At 44.7% G+C, this 15,719-nt stretch overlaps 1 protein-coding gene across 2 annotated transcripts in view; it reads right to left on the reverse strand.

Moving 5' to 3' along the window:
• The window catches only part of npas1 (neuronal PAS domain protein 1), a 59,359-nt gene extending 45,210 nt beyond the window's left edge, over positions 1 to 14,149 (reverse strand). The window contains exon 1 of one of the 2 annotated variants that reach the window (XM_070970973.1): positions 14,040 to 14,149. The gene's annotated coding sequence lies outside the window, so the exon portion shown is untranslated. Of the gene's footprint in view, positions 1 to 11,644; positions 11,701 to 14,039 lie in introns of those variants that run through there. The other variant, XM_070970974.1, reaches the window with a different exon arrangement.
• Positions 14,150 to 15,719: the final 1,570 nt, after the last annotated feature.

Consider the following 15,719-nt stretch of genomic DNA (forward strand, 5'->3'; position numbering starts at 1 on the left):
CACGAGAGAGAGGGAACAGAGAGATCACAAGGACGGGAAGAGGAGCCAGGTGCCCTCTCAGCCCAAGGACAAAAGCTCTTCCTGGCTGATCACACACACACACACACACACTCACACACACACCCGCGCACTCAGCGAGTCCCGTCAGCGCCGTCAGTCCTGGTCATGTACGTCATGTGTAAAGACGGTGTTGACATGAGCACACAGCTCAAACCCCCAAAACAACTCAACTTTACAAGTGATGGCCATTAAAATTCAACAGGATGTTTAATAAATTACACTTTCAGATTACATGTTGTCCCATCTTGTTATTCTGTTTTGCATTCAAGTGCTGCACAGGTGAGCGCACTGACAATGTGCATCTGTATCTCAGCAGGTGTCAGTCAGGGTGTGAACTTGCCTTATTATTATTATTAAGTCTTTTCTGCCTTAAAGGTTTATTTCCCCAAAAAACAGGGGCAAGCAGAGGGAGATTTTTGAGTATTTTTCACGATTAAGTTGCTTTTTTTCTCAAATTCTTCCGCAGAAAAATCCTTCCTTGTTTTAAGATGCAGACGCTCAAGGATTTGCGCTGACTTATTCTAACAAAATGTGTTTTAGGACTCAGTAGACAGACATGACTTGATCAGATGGAGATTTTTTTGCAGCGCACAGCCTTCTCCTCTGTGGAGTCGTTACAGTTTTAAGAGTCTGGGTTTTGGATGTAAGGTCTGTCCATCCCAGTGGCCGTGTCGGTTGGCCAGTTGGGGCGGGCGGGAAAGGATGGAGAAACACCAGCCCATTTGTACCCAGAGCGAGGTGGCGTGTACTTTAACATTCCCCGCACATCCCGACAAAGAGCACTAATTATAAATAAATTAGGGACACGACACGGTGTGCCACAGGGGGACCAGGCAGAGCAGTCACAGAATAGAGAGACTGATAGAGAGAGAAGAGGGTGTGTAAAAGAAACAGAGAGAGGTAGGAGGGAGGGAGAAGAGAAGACAGAGAAGAGCAGACAGGAGAGATTTGGCAATGACATAGAGGAGCAAGTAGGAGAAGAAAGTAGATAAGAAAATAGAGGAATGGAGCATGGGGAGGCCTGGGGATAGAGGGAGTGGAGGGAGGGAGTGTAAGCGAGCGGGTATACAAGGCCTGAATCCTCAAAATATAGCTTGAACATACATCTGCTGCCAAAAAACTGACAAGATTCTCTCCAGATGATGGAGGCAGTGCAATATGTTTGAACAGAGATAGAAAAAGGTGGCAGGGAAATTAACAACCAAAATGAAACAGAGGGAGGCACTGTCTTAAAAATATATATATTAGACCCCATACAAGATGAACTGTACAGAGAGAAGAAATTATCTGGCCCATATCTGTTAGAAATGTATTGCTGTTATTTTAGAAGTAATAATACGAATCTGGTTAAGCAAATAATATACAATAATCATAAGGTGGCGATATCTGCCGGAGTGTTCTACACACACTAGTAGTCAACACTCCCTACCTGTCACTCAAGCTTATCTGAGATGACTTGTCAACCAAGCAAGTGCATGTCAAGAGACTGCCGTGTGTGTGTATGTGTGTGTAGGGAAGAGAGATCCGTTTCCTTGCGTCCGTGTGCACACGGGTTTGTGTGTATGCCAGCGCACACGCGTGCCCACGCCTGCGTTTGTTTGTTGCGAGGTGTGCGTTTAGCGTAAGCGCGCACGCATGTGTGCGTGTGCGCAGGGAGAGAACCTCGCCACTATCTAAATGGATCACACTTCAGAGTGTGCCGCCATTTCTCAAAAGCTGCCATCTCCGCGCAGACAGACAGACACACAGACAGGCAGACAGACCGGGGGGGTGGGGTGTGGGTGGGTGGGAGACAGGCTCAGCCGGCTTGCTCCACTCAAGGTTATGTCCTGCCTGAAGTTGAGAACTGATGACTGTCGCCACAGCAGGAAAACGTGGCGGAGTCCAAGAGGAAAAATAACCGTTGTCTTTACTTGCGGGCATTTCTCCGTGTGATGTGATGTGAATGTCTTAAATGATGGAAGTGAGCAACCTGCCTGGACGATAAAGCCAGGAGACATATATCGTCCACCGAACAACTGCTTTGTGTCTGCTTTGGGCTGGGGGTCAGAGGTCAGCCGACTGCGACACAGACAGGGAAAGGTCAATGGACTGACCTGCGATTGGGCCCCTGACACGGCGACCCCCCACTGACACCACGGTAGCCATGGCTACTGAGCTGCAGACAAACATGATGTCAGTATTGATGGAGGGGGGGAGAGGTGCAGGAGAGGTCAAATAATAACTCATCTAAGATTCCCCTCACCACACACACACACACACACACACACACACACACACACACACACACACACACACACCTAAACTCCCATTAAAAATCATTATTTCCTGACGACACGATGCTCGCCGCGCCCCATTTTTGCACAACAAACATGCACAGACGGATCTGCAAAGTGCAAATGATACAAAAGCATCGGGGTCTCCATTATCAAAGTCTATGCCCGTGTCTATAGTCTCTAAACTTTCTGCACAGAGGAGAGTTAAAGAAGAAGAAAGGTAAAGAAGGGAGGGAAGACAAGAGAGGAGCAGCTTGTTGCATTAGCATTCCACCAGCAGAGAGGCTGTCTGTTTGCCTCTGGCAGCAGCCGAGAGAGGGGGACACTCTCTGCATCCTCATACAGCTCGTCTATCTCTCCCTGTGTCACTGTCTATCTCTCGCTCTGTCTGTCTCTGCCTGTCTCTCTCTCCCCGAGTCTGTCTGTTACATTTCTCCCTCCACTCTGCCACTGCCTGTCACTGTTTTTCTCCACTCTGGACAATTTTCTCTGCAGTCTTCTTGCATCTCCCGATCACTCTATCTCACATTGTCATCTTTCTGTTTATCTTCCTCTCCACTAATTTCTATTTTGCCCCCTTTCTCTTTGCCTTATTTCAATTCGAGACCTTGCGTGCCCCCCCCCCACAGTCTCCCCTCAAACAGTGTTCGCCACTGAGAAAACCGAACTGCTTGAGCCATGGAGGCTAGAAGTGAGTCATGAAGCCACGTAGTGTATCATGATGCTGGCAGGTATGTGTGTGCACTTGACTTAACAGGTTTCTCTATCAATAATGGCAAACGCACAGTGAATAAATACATATTCACACATGCACAAACAAGCATTAGTGCAAAACACATACTCCTGACACACTGTATCACAATTCATTTCTGTTATAATCACCTCATTAGATCACTCCATTAAAATGGTAAATGCAATCTAGACAAATGATGAGGATTAATCTGAATTTGAAATTTAATTCTCTGGCCATGTCGTTGAGTCACAAATACATTCACACAGGTCGGTGTTGCAGGGTGCCAGCGAAGTGCAAAGGCGATCTTCCTCTTTGTTGCCATGGCAATTTTAATAAACACAAGCCTTGACCATTCCACACATGCAGACACATAAAAAGCAATCCATTAAGCAGCATCGTGTTCATTTTCAATTATTCATTGAATGTATTAAAGGTCGCATTTTTGCATGAATTATTAACTGTAATTCCTTTTGTAAATGAATACAAGGAGGAAAGCGGAAGAGCGCAGCTAAAACATGAAATTTCATCTTCTTCTCTCAGACTGCACAACTGTCTGAAGGAACGAAAACATTCATTTGCTACCTGATCTTTATTAGAAGATGACAGCGACTGGACGAATGTACTGTGTGGTCTATAAATAGCAGGGCAGTGATTACACTGTTTAGGCTCTGTACTCAGATTTGAAATGAGGTTCAAGTGCTGACCTTCAGCTTTTAGTGTTCAAGGGTGTTTGCAGGCACATTTGGTGAACTGCCTAAGAACTGTAACCATTTTCACACAAAAAACAGCAAGACAATGACTTTTGGCATACAGAAAATGCAGCCAAGCAGTTTGAGGGCCAACAGTTAGTCACCTAACTTTAATCCATCAGATTATGTGTTGACAGAAAGCCCTGAAGCAAATTCAGTGACGCTGGTTACGGCACAGATGTGGCAGCAGTGCACTCCTGCAAAGGCTTGAACATCAACTATTAACATGATGATTTTATCTAAATGTTCTCATTATACACAACTATAGTCTGTATAAAAAGGGCTACAGCTGTTACACTCTTCTCAAATGAAAGATGAAAGCAGCTTTTACTCAGATCATAAATTGTTTTCAGTCAAAACCGAACTGCAAGATCGAGTCAGTTTAATACAGCACCTTCGCTGAACAGGCATCAGAAGCTGCTTTACAATAATAGATGAAAGTGACAGACAAAGAGTCCAGGCTCAACATACAAATGCAAATATGAAGAAATAAAAAATAAAACCAGCAGAGCCAAACAACAAAAATGTGTCACTGTCCTCCTACTTCCAGCCTGCACTGTTTGTGCAGGCGTGTGCACCGTTTGACTTGAACTTTCAAGAGAGAAAAAGCGCTTTTCGACTTGACAAGATGCATTCGTCTTCTCCGTCGTGAAAGAAGCCAAACATTTAGAGAATTCAACTTTTGTCAGCGTTTTCCACCTGCATGCGTGAAAGGTGGCGCCAGCACAGTTTATTGTCTTTCTTCTCCTGAAAACGGCAAACATTAGCTTTGCTATCAACCACGTGCTGCGACAAAGTGAATGCAGCTTAAAACATATTCAGACATGAAAAAAAATCAAAAAAAAAAAACCTTAATGAAAACATTCAATCACGATAGAACAAAATTACCATATCAGTACGATGAGTACTCGCCATAATACTCTGATGATTACTCTGCTTTATCAAATTTAATTAGATTATGAAGGCTTAGCCTCCAAATAGCTGTGGGTAAGTAAATCATGTGCCGTTCAGGATGCTGAGCTAAAGCCGAGTTAACTCTGTGCTGCAGCCACAGAGACAAAATGCATTCAAACAAATTAATAGTCCATTAAATAAAAGCAAAACTCTGCCGGCTAATAGTGCCTTAAAAGCATATTAGCATTAGAACAGGATAGACGCTCATTTGTCTGGTGAGAGTGTTTTAGCAGTGAGAAACTCTGGGGTGAGTTAGCAGCCTCGTGATTCTTTCTTTACACACATGTGACATCTGGTGGAGGTCTTTATCCCCATAGTGCTGTGAGTGATGCCTCGACCTAACCCTGACATGATCAATTCCTTCCTTTTTTCCCGCCTTTCTTTCCTTTTCCTACATTGTCACTGAAACTCATCCTTCTCATTTAAAAGCTACTGTATCTCCCTTGTCTCAATTAATCTCACTCTCTCCCTCTGTTTGCCCTTCCGCTTTTCCACTCCCCCGCATCCCTGCATCCATCTTGTTGCCGCCCTCCCCCTTCTCCCAGGCCCAGCCACCACTCTGGTATTCCCAAAGTCATCTGCAATCAGACATCTTCAATGGATTAATTACACTGTCCTCACACAGCTTGATTGAGCATCTAACATCTACACCCCACCTCCTCAGACCTCGATGCTCCCTCCTCACCTCCACCCACTTACAGACCTCGAACGCTTTCTTCTCACCCACTTTTTATCTCTCTTTCATGCTACCTCTCCGCCCTCCTTTCCATCTCATCTCCTCTAAAGCTCTGGCTTCAACTGCAGACCCCACCCCAACCTCCTGTTCTTTAAAATGACCACGGCGACCGTCCCCTTCCTCTCAGGGCTAGGGAGCCATGCTAATTGGACATCGATTGGCATGAGCTCTCCAGAATATCGGGATCGGGCTAAATGAAGAATTAACTTAGGTGAGACTTGAGCCTGGAAAAGGGGAAGGCGGAGATAGGCAAAGACAGACAAAGTGCTTCAGCTTAAAGAAACACAGTTACGTACACACGGAGGTGCATCCACTCACAAGGATGGGGAAAAGGAAGTGCAAGCGATCGGAGCTCCCTTTAAGACAAAGAGGTATACACATTTTGCCACACTGATCATTATTATCTGATTTAGAGTAACTTTAATCAGTCAAGCTCCCATTAAGTTCCTTAACAAAACATGAAAAAAGAACAGAGAACATAAACAAACAGAGGAAGAGTTTAACTACAAGGCTATCTTCACTTTAGCACATAAACACGCTGTTTCTCACTCCTCCCTCACACACACACGCACTTCCCATCAATCATGGATCCCAGACCATAACCCCAAAAGCAGAGTGCTGCTTTGAGTCATTCTAAAATCATGATGGATGACAACTTCCCAAAGCAATCCCTCTGCGTGCCAGCATCATTTAACTAAAGGCATCAACCTGCCCCAGCCAATACCGCTCCTCTGATTTCCCTGGCCTGAGAGCGCCGGACCCGCCGTTCAAACCCCCGACACCATTCTGAAAAAAATCCTCATGTGGAGACACAGAAAGATCAGGCTTCACCCAAGTTCCTGATCATGAATGTGTATTATTTTCCCCTCCTTTCACGAGCGGTATAGATGACGAGCGACGAGATTGCGAGGAGGTTAAGCTGACCTCAGGCTCACGCTTTGGAGCTGGCTTACCCTGGAGTGTGAGATGACAAAACATTTAGCCCGATCTCACTTGCAGCTCACTGACAGGCTGAAACAAAAGAACAGCCTCGGAGGAATTTAAAATCATTGAATGAATGTCAATTAATTTCACAGGACGGAGTTGAATTGATTAGAATATAAAACAATCTTTCTTGAAAGCAAAAGGGAATCGACGTCCAAGGCCTTCAAATGCGAGTGGCAAGACAGGAAAACGACAAAATGAAAGAAAGACAGCGGATTTGTGCGAATGTGCATGTGTATGCGCCCAGGTGCATGTGTGAGAATGTGTGTGTGTGTGTTTGTGTGAGCTCAGCAGTTGTGTTGCACGCTTGGCTGGTGGGGTGTGTGTAAAGTAATTAACATGATAGCCTCCCTTTCAGCCTGATAGCCTGTTCCCTGCAGCGAGGTCGTTCAACAGACACCAACAGACACCTGAGCTGCGTCTCAGACACAACCCTGGAATGCATCTCTAATGCAAACACACACACACATGCTCACACACACAAACATGTTCCACCCACATATGCCTCGTACCAACAAATACTGGGAACACACGACTACCAGCACAAATGGCATGTTACATGTATACCTGTCAGCAGCATGTTGCATGATCGCTGATAAACAGTTTACTCAAAATAAACTCACATTCATTAGTTCACCGAGACAATCATGCAGCCAAAATGCAAATATATATATATATGTATATGTTTAAGAGACAATGTGGGAGCAAGAAATAGAAATAACAAGAAAATATATCCACCAAGGATATATAAAATCTATATTTTTTTTAATAACAAAACGTCTGGAGCTGAGCTAAGATTCTTATGGTCTTTTCATTAAAGTAGCTTATATATAACTTATATTCATTCACTCATTCATTCATTCATTTTCTATACCCCTTTCGGGATGGTCAACGGGCGAGAGGCAGGGTACACCCTGGACCGGTTGCCAGTCGATCACAGGGCAATATATACAGACAAACAACCATTCACGCTCACAAGGGCAATCTTAGACTCACCAATTAACCTAATGAGCATGTTTTTGGTCTGTGGGAGGAAGCCGGAGTACCCGGAGAGAACCCACACAAGCACGGGAAGAACATGCGAGCTTCACACAGAAAGGCCCTGCCTGACCCGGGGATCGAACCGGCGACCTTCTTGCTGTGAGGCATGCGCACTACCTGCTGCACCACCGTGCCGCTCTATATAATTCATATTTTTATGATAAATGTAAAAAAGACATGAAAACAATATGACAACGTGAAAGGCATCGCTCGTTGTGATGAACATGCAGAGAATTATCACCAGACTCTGCAGCTCCCCTCAGCTTTACTGAGCTTTCCATTGAGTTTCAGCTCATTGTTTAGCTGTCCAGCCACAACTTCACAGTTTTGCTTCACTGTCACTGCTCTTAAATCCAGTGTTCACTACCTGCACAGCACCAAACAGCCGACACAGATACAGTTAGCAACTAGCTGGTGAACATAGTGGAGCATTTAGCACCTAAAGATCCAGATATTTCCCTCAGAGCTAAAAGAGAATGAGCACCGGACTTGTATTCACCAGGTAGCCAGAAACACGACTCCAAATGAATGATAATGTTGCTTGGTGACTACTGGATGTGTACATAAGTAGCTGTTTGCAAACAAGTTTGCAAAGTGACAAAAAACAGCTATTTCAGGTTTAAAATCATGTTAATTTGCCAAGTCAGACTCATAACCAGTGAGTTAGGACCAATTAAAATGAAGCATTTCTCGCAGCAGCACCAAAACCACCGCAGATGATATGCCATCAAATTTTCCAGGATTGCTTGGAGTTGAGATGTTAACATTTTATCTAAATGTGGTTATAAATTCATGATGCCTTCAAGACTTTTTTAGCATTATCCAAATATATTATATACCAAACATGGTGAAGACTGGGTGAAATGTGTAGGACTGTTCTGTTCAGGTAAAAATGGGCAGCATCAGTGCTGACAGGTTTGTCTTTACTTGTTCATGAAATAGTTCTGTAGTCAGAATTAAAAAAGTTCAAGAGCTTTATAAATGTCCACACATTGGAGATCATGGAGTACAGTCTAACTTTATATCAATGTCACTGAAATCTTTTATGCAGGTTTTTATCCTGCCAACTAAAAAACAAACATAAGGGGATTAAAAACATGGTGGAGGTAATGAGACATCCCATACGCGCACTGCTGGCCGACACAATGCTGACAATATCCTTCCCTTTTCTTCCAGTACAATCTATTGTTTCCCTCGTCTTCACCCCTCACAACCCCAGGACCTTCGATCTGCTCTTCTAATCCTGAAACTGTGGCCTGGTGCAAACCCCCAAACACCCCCTTTAGCCCCACACAGCCCTCATTTGCTAAAGGATTAGAGTGAGGGCACCGGGGTCAAAGTGAGGCCGCCACCACAGAGCCTAAAAACGAAGAAATTCACACACACCAGGCACCACGGAGTCACGAATACACAAGCAAACACGCACACATTAGCATTGTGTAAACTCTGCACACATGACACTGCTTTAACACACACACACAGTCTGAGGAGCGTAACGGCATTATGTATTCACATACTGTAGGTGTTGTAGGCAGGACCCTCATCCCCAGACACGTACTGGAACAGAGACACAAATTTGCATGAGCATGTGCAGAACTAAATAAATTGACCTTAACTCTCTAAGTCAAAAAACACTAATACAGTATTTGTGCGACTTTAAAAAACCAGGGTCAAATAACAACTTCAGAGAGAGGAAGGCTGTTGATAAATCATAGCAGCTTTAAGGGGGCATGAAGCACACCTTCGAAAGAAGTCTAAGTGAGAGAGAAAGACAGGAGGGAGAGTCAGCAGGAGAAGAAAAGTGATTGTCAGGGAGAGAAGAAACATCACTCTGAAAACTTCTAAAGAAGGCCCTGCTCTGGGTTTTAAATGCTCTCCTCCCTTTATCACTCGCTCTCTCTTCCCACTTTCCTCTCATCCCTTTCATGAATTAAAAGCACGGCCGGTCTGTGGGGAGAAGCATAGTTAATTCCGATCAGATCTCCTCCTCCCCCCCTCCCCGCCTATCCCCACCCTCCTCCTCTCCTCCCTGGGCGATGGTTGCCTTGCAGTCTGACAGACGGAGATGGGATCTGACAGTAAACAGGCGTGTGGATGCCCGGCGCGTGATTGACACGTAGGCAGGTCGGCGGGGGCCCGCCCCCCTCCTAATCCTGCCCTGTCAGCTCTAATTGGGGAGGTGGGGCTCTATGTCACCAAGGTGACTGATTGACAGGACCCCAGCTTTGCATAGATATGAGGGAAAGGTGGTGAGGTTCACGCATGGCATAACACTGTTAACACTACTATACTGCTAATAGAGATAGGTGTGTGTATGTGTGTGTGCACGTCGGTGTGCGTATGTGTGTGTGTGCATGTGCTTATGCACGCTCACAGACACCCAGATGCAGGAGAATACATTCAAGAACATGGCTGAGCACACAAATAAACCCATAACAATAACCATGAACAAAACTGACATGCATACAGAATGTCTGAACACAGTCTGCTTCCACAACCACACACACACACACACAATATTTTGACATGCTGTGACGAAGAGCAGGGGTTGTAAATGCTACAAGTGCTGAGATACGAGACAAAGGGAGGAGCAATTCAAAGGTCTTCACCATGTCGAGGCGGATGAACGACATGCCAGGGGTTAGACACTTTAACACACGCTTCAACCTGCGGACACGCAAACATACATGCAAATGTGTTACATGAAAGACTGTCTGTGCGTATGTTTGTGTTTGTAAATGTTGGGGTGATGCCTTTTGGACACATGTGATGTTGTATAGGGCACTGGTTCCCATCTTGAGGATCAGGACCCCGTTAAGGGTTGCAATATGATTAACAAGATAGAAAAAAAGAGACAATAGCGGCCCAGTGAGACTGAGGCACAGCGCTGCCGTCAGCATGCGAACATGCCCACAGTGACAATTTCAACATGGCGAATTTTAGCTCAGCATCTTACTGTAACACATTGGTTCGCAAACTTACTCTCATGCTCCCCTTCAAAAAAAAAGCCCCCTCAAACTCACATTTTTTATCAATCATTAACAACTGTGAAATAAAAGTCACCACAATAGCAAACGTTTATTTTCCCAAAATAAATTGTGTTAATTTAACTTCACCCTAGATTTTTATCCACACCCACCCTACAGAGGCTCTGTGCCCCCCAGGAGGCAGTCCCCCAGCTTGAGATCCACTGCTTTAGCATGTAAGCATGCTAACACTTCAGCACAAAAGCACAAAGTACAGCTGAGGCTGATGGGAATTTCAGTTATATAGGTAGATAAACCAAATTATTGGACAAATTACAACATCAAAACCACAAATGTCAGCCTCATGGTGGCGCTACAGGAGAAGTCAGGGGATCGCCACAGTGTTTCATGTTCATCCTCTGGGGACCATGAATGTCTGTACAAAATGCCATAGCAAAATATTGAATAGCTGTCAGTCTGGGCCAGAGACACTGACTGACCAACAAACAAGCCGACATTACATGAGTTACCAATTTAATTATTGAAACAAATGCATGTATGTGTCGATTCATCGCTATTCTCAATTTGGAGGCTGTAGTTTGTGTTGTTGCTGACTTGTGCTGTTCATCCCATGTGTTTTACAGCACACCGTCTCACTGTCCACCCTACTCACATCAAAGAGGGCAGACTAAACAGAGCCAATACTACAGCGTATTTCTGCTACTCTAAATTCACTTCTTTTTTGTTTTGACTTTTCTCTAATCTTTGCTTTTTTTCTTGTGAAATTCTGGACAGTTTTACATCTTCGGGCCTTTGAAAATTATTGAAATGCAAAAATCGAGGAGGAGGAAGAGTCGCTCTGGTTAAGCTGCTCACAATCTCACAGGCATGCAAAAACTATGATGATGGGGTTGCACGTTACCGCCTGCTTCATTACAAGAGGTTATAAACAAAAAAGGTCGGGAACCTCTGCTATGAGAGACTGATGTCCTCCAAAGCATCTGAATTTGTATGACTAATTATAAATTGTTAATTGTAATACAACATAGTTCTTTGTGTGTGAATATATTGTAGTGGTACAGTAGTGTATGTGAGTGCACATGTGCATGTGCATGTGTGTGTTTTGATTGACAGCTGCCACTGACCTGTGCCAGTCAGAGTGCCATGCTGCAGGGCGGTGGGGTCGATCGCTACGGAGACGACCTTCGCCCTCATCTGCATCCTGCCTTCATTAGCAGAGCCAGGCAAGGAGAATAACAACCCAATAAATTAATAAAGAGAAAGAGGGAGAGAGGAGAGAAGGAGGGGAAGGAGGGAGGGAGTGGGCAAGAGGAGAGCAGGCAGAGCAAGGGTAAAATGGGAAGAGAGAGGGTGCGAAGAAAGGAAGCAGGCATGAGGAAAGGGCAGGGAAGGAGACATATGAGAGGAAAGAGCGACGCACTGAAGTATAGAGAGCTGGGAGTGAGGAGATGGAGGGAAAAGCTTCAGAAATAGAGTGTGTGTATGCGCGTGCATGCATGTGTGTGTGAAGGCTAAGGGTGTGCGGTCAGCTCAGGTAGAAGAGACGCTAATGAATAAGAAGTATGGAGAGGCTGGGCAGAGAGACTAAAAGGTACATGAGTATTGAATTTATCCCGAGCAGTAAAATCCAAATGCAGATAAAAGATGCATCTGCAGTATACTGTGATGACGTACAAAACCACAAGTCAACCGAATTTGTAAACTTACCCAAGAAGGATGGAAACAGATTTTGCCAAAAATATCTCTGGGGCTGATTTAGAAATGTGGCTCCAAGCCCTGTTTAAACAGAGTATTGATACATTACCATCTGTACTGGCTCTTAAATGCCAATATAGACAGAGACGCTCTAACTGGTCCACTGAGCAGCATTTTGACGGGGCCAAATGTTCGAGCGCTCCCCCTCCCCCGTTCATGATTGGGATGAAGTTAGCATGCCAACCACACAGCAAATGTGTTAATAAAGTATGAGGTTTAATCATCTGTGCCTACTATTGTACCAGATCCATAGCCTTGCTGGTCTTGTTCACAAGCAGACAGAGATTGAGGGAAAAGCCTCTCGAATACCGCCACACTTGCAGTAAAACACACAGCAGAGTCCAGAGGAAGCTTGCCGCGTAAATAAATTATGAACAAGTATGTTACACGGGATAGACTGTTGGTTGGGAGTTTTCCCAGGAGGACTCCAGTAATGATGCTTTCTCATCTTCCAGCAGAGCTGTATAGCATACACCACCTTCCATTACTCCATCTTCATCATGATGGATGGAAATAGGGCCTATCCTTACACCAAGAGATCTGTGTTTTAGATTTCTCACTGTTTTCAACAATGAAGTGCACTTTTCAAACTTATCCCGCGTCCTCCAAAAAACTGAGGAACTGACAGACAATATATCTAATAACTTACCTAATCAAGTGTTTTTTGTCAATATGTTCTTATTGGATGCAGCAACACGTTTCAAACACACTGGGACAGGAGCAACAAAAGAGTGGGAAAGTCAAAGTTAACAGGTAAACAGGTTCATTGGTAACAGGTGATAGTATCATGAATGGGTATGAAAGGGGCATCCTGGAAAGACTCAGTCATTCACAAGCAAGGATGGAACGAAGTTCACCACCTTGTGAACACATGAATGCATAAACAACATTACTACATGGCGAAAGCAAATAGTCCCACCGTTTAAGAACATTTCTTATTGCACAACTGCAAAACCAACACAGAATGCTTTGCCTTGTACATACTAGAGCACGATATATCCCCACAGCCTCATCAGATGAGCCCAATTACCCATCAGTGACAACAGCTGCCTGAACTGATTGTAAAATTATGTTATTTAACGCTATATAAAAGTGCATACTGTCAATATTTAGGCCACTTTTATCAAGTTCGCATATCATCTTGAGTGGCAGAAGCCCGGACGTTTCAACCATTTATCCATTACTTTCAGCTAGCTGTAATTCTCAACACAACAATTAGTTGAGCTACTATTGCAGCCTTTCTGTGTACCGCCTGGAAACTGCACAGGTAGGTTAGCTCCTGGGGTTCAAGTGCCCCTGGTTTGTTGCATCTCGTGTAAGAAAAAGACCGTATGGATAGCTCAGTTTGAGACATTGGGAGAGGTTCATCGAGCAAATCACAGCAAAGTAACTTGATTTGGAGAGGCAACACGAGCACTGACAGCAGCAACGTGCCGCCTGCTATAACCACCTAATAACGCACATCAACAAGACCCATCTGTTGAGAGGACGTAGGTAGGCTAATGTGCCTGACCCTATTTTGTCTGTCTCTCTAACTGAGAAGTGCTGGCTGTTCAGGGTCGAGGAGTGCGAGCGCCGGGGAGCGGGGCCTGCTGTGCTGGGGAGGAAATTCTCAGGGCGATCGATATAGAGGATTAGGGCTGGCTTTGGGGCTCAGAGGCCTGGATCTGAGCAGTATTCTCAGTGGGGCCCCTGGGAGAGCTGGAGAGGAAAGCTGGAGGAGAGAGAAGAGGAGGGCCAGGGGAGAGAGGAGAGAAGGCTAACCTGGAACTGTCAGGAGGCTGAGAGAGGGTTGGCCAGGCTGGGAATAGAAGAGCAGTCATGGTCCCACTTGACATTATGAATGGTGCTGAAACTCTGCCACCCACTCAGATAAACACACACTGGCCAGTCTGATTGGATAACCTGCAGAGCAAAGAGGAGGGAAGAGGAGATTTAATGTAACGAGAGAGAGAGGGAGAGAGAGAGAGAGAGAGAGAGAGAGAGAGAGAGAGAGAGAGAGAGAAAACAGATAAACAAAGATGAAGTCGGCTATTTTGTCTCCTTACACTCCATCTTCTAATTTTCTTCAGGCCAAATCGTAGTTGTCTTCTAACTTGATGAGTGCAGCACACAACAAAAGGCTCCCTCCGTCTGTGTGTCTGCCTCTGATGCTCATGATTGGTCAGCCCGTTCGCCAGCTCGCCGCTCTCCCCCGGGTACAGACGGTTGGATCCATGATTCATTTTGCAATGAGGAAAAAAAAAAAAAAAAAAGGAGAGAGCGCATGTGAGAGAAGAAACAGCCAAGACCACTGGGAAATTATACGGTGGAGCGGCGTGGTGGATCTGGAATTAAACGGCATAATTAATCAAGCAAAAAAACAAGCACGTTGCTCATACATTTATTATTTGCATGTTTTCCACTTCAGGAGATGTAATCAGCAGATATACGTTGGGGCCCCTGATCCGTGTCATGGGGACCTGGAGGCCGCGAGCCCATTTCGACCACTGACCCTAAAAGCGCAAAGTGGGATCAGTTCTGTTCAACACTTTGTTTTCTTCTCGCTGACTATCATCTCCACAACAATGCCCTCTGCCTCCAAAGTAATCTCCACAACAAGCAGAACAAGTCCCACAGAATCGTGTTGTTGTCTCCCTGTCCTTTAAATTAGGGCGTCTCCAAAATTGGGTTCACACCTCCGAGCTCTCTGTGGAGTTGTTCTGCATTATGCAGTGTGTGCACTTGACCCGATGAGGAATAGCTAGCCACTTTTAGAACGATAGCATGGAAATATCACAGAAACATTAGCACATAAATAACTATAAAATACATAAATCACCATTGCAAACACAACTTCAAAGGTCACATTAGGTTGGATGCCAATTAGCAGCACTTACTCAACCCCTGTGCGGTGCTGTACATCCATCACACTGCGTCCATATGACAGCTGTTTTTTGCATTTTGCAATATGTTATGTTTTTCAAGACGGGTCCAAATAACCTCGCAAAATGTTTAATGATCCAAGTTGGTTTGGCTTACTGTTAGCTCTCTTATGTTGCTTTGAAAACTCAAGTATCTAATGACTGCCAGGTGTGTTTTGTAGAGGCTTGAATCTCATACATTTATGAAACCTTCGCTGTGACCCTTTAACCCCCTGGCACCCTTTGTCAAATGCTGCAGATGTCTTTGAGCTACAACATGAAGAGTTCAGCCAAGGAATTAGTTTCCCCTCTCAGACAGATTCCTTTTAGTATAACATTTGGATGGTGAAACGACCAGCAAAAATTTAAAAAAAAAAGCAAATAATTTTGTGGCTACTCTAGATGTGTCCATTTTTCCCTGCCTCATTCATCGTCTCACATGCACTTCTAGATTTGGAACAACTGACCTTGAAGACAAGGATTTATTCTAAGTTATTTGTATGTTTCTTTCCTACTATACCCACCTGTTTCTGAGCCGCAG

Source organism: Chaetodon trifascialis, chromosome 9 (assembly GCF_039877785.1).
Source record: "Chaetodon trifascialis isolate fChaTrf1 chromosome 9, fChaTrf1.hap1, whole genome shotgun sequence".
In the NCBI taxonomy this organism is placed as follows: Eukaryota; Metazoa; Chordata; class Actinopteri; order Chaetodontiformes; family Chaetodontidae; genus Chaetodon; species Chaetodon trifascialis.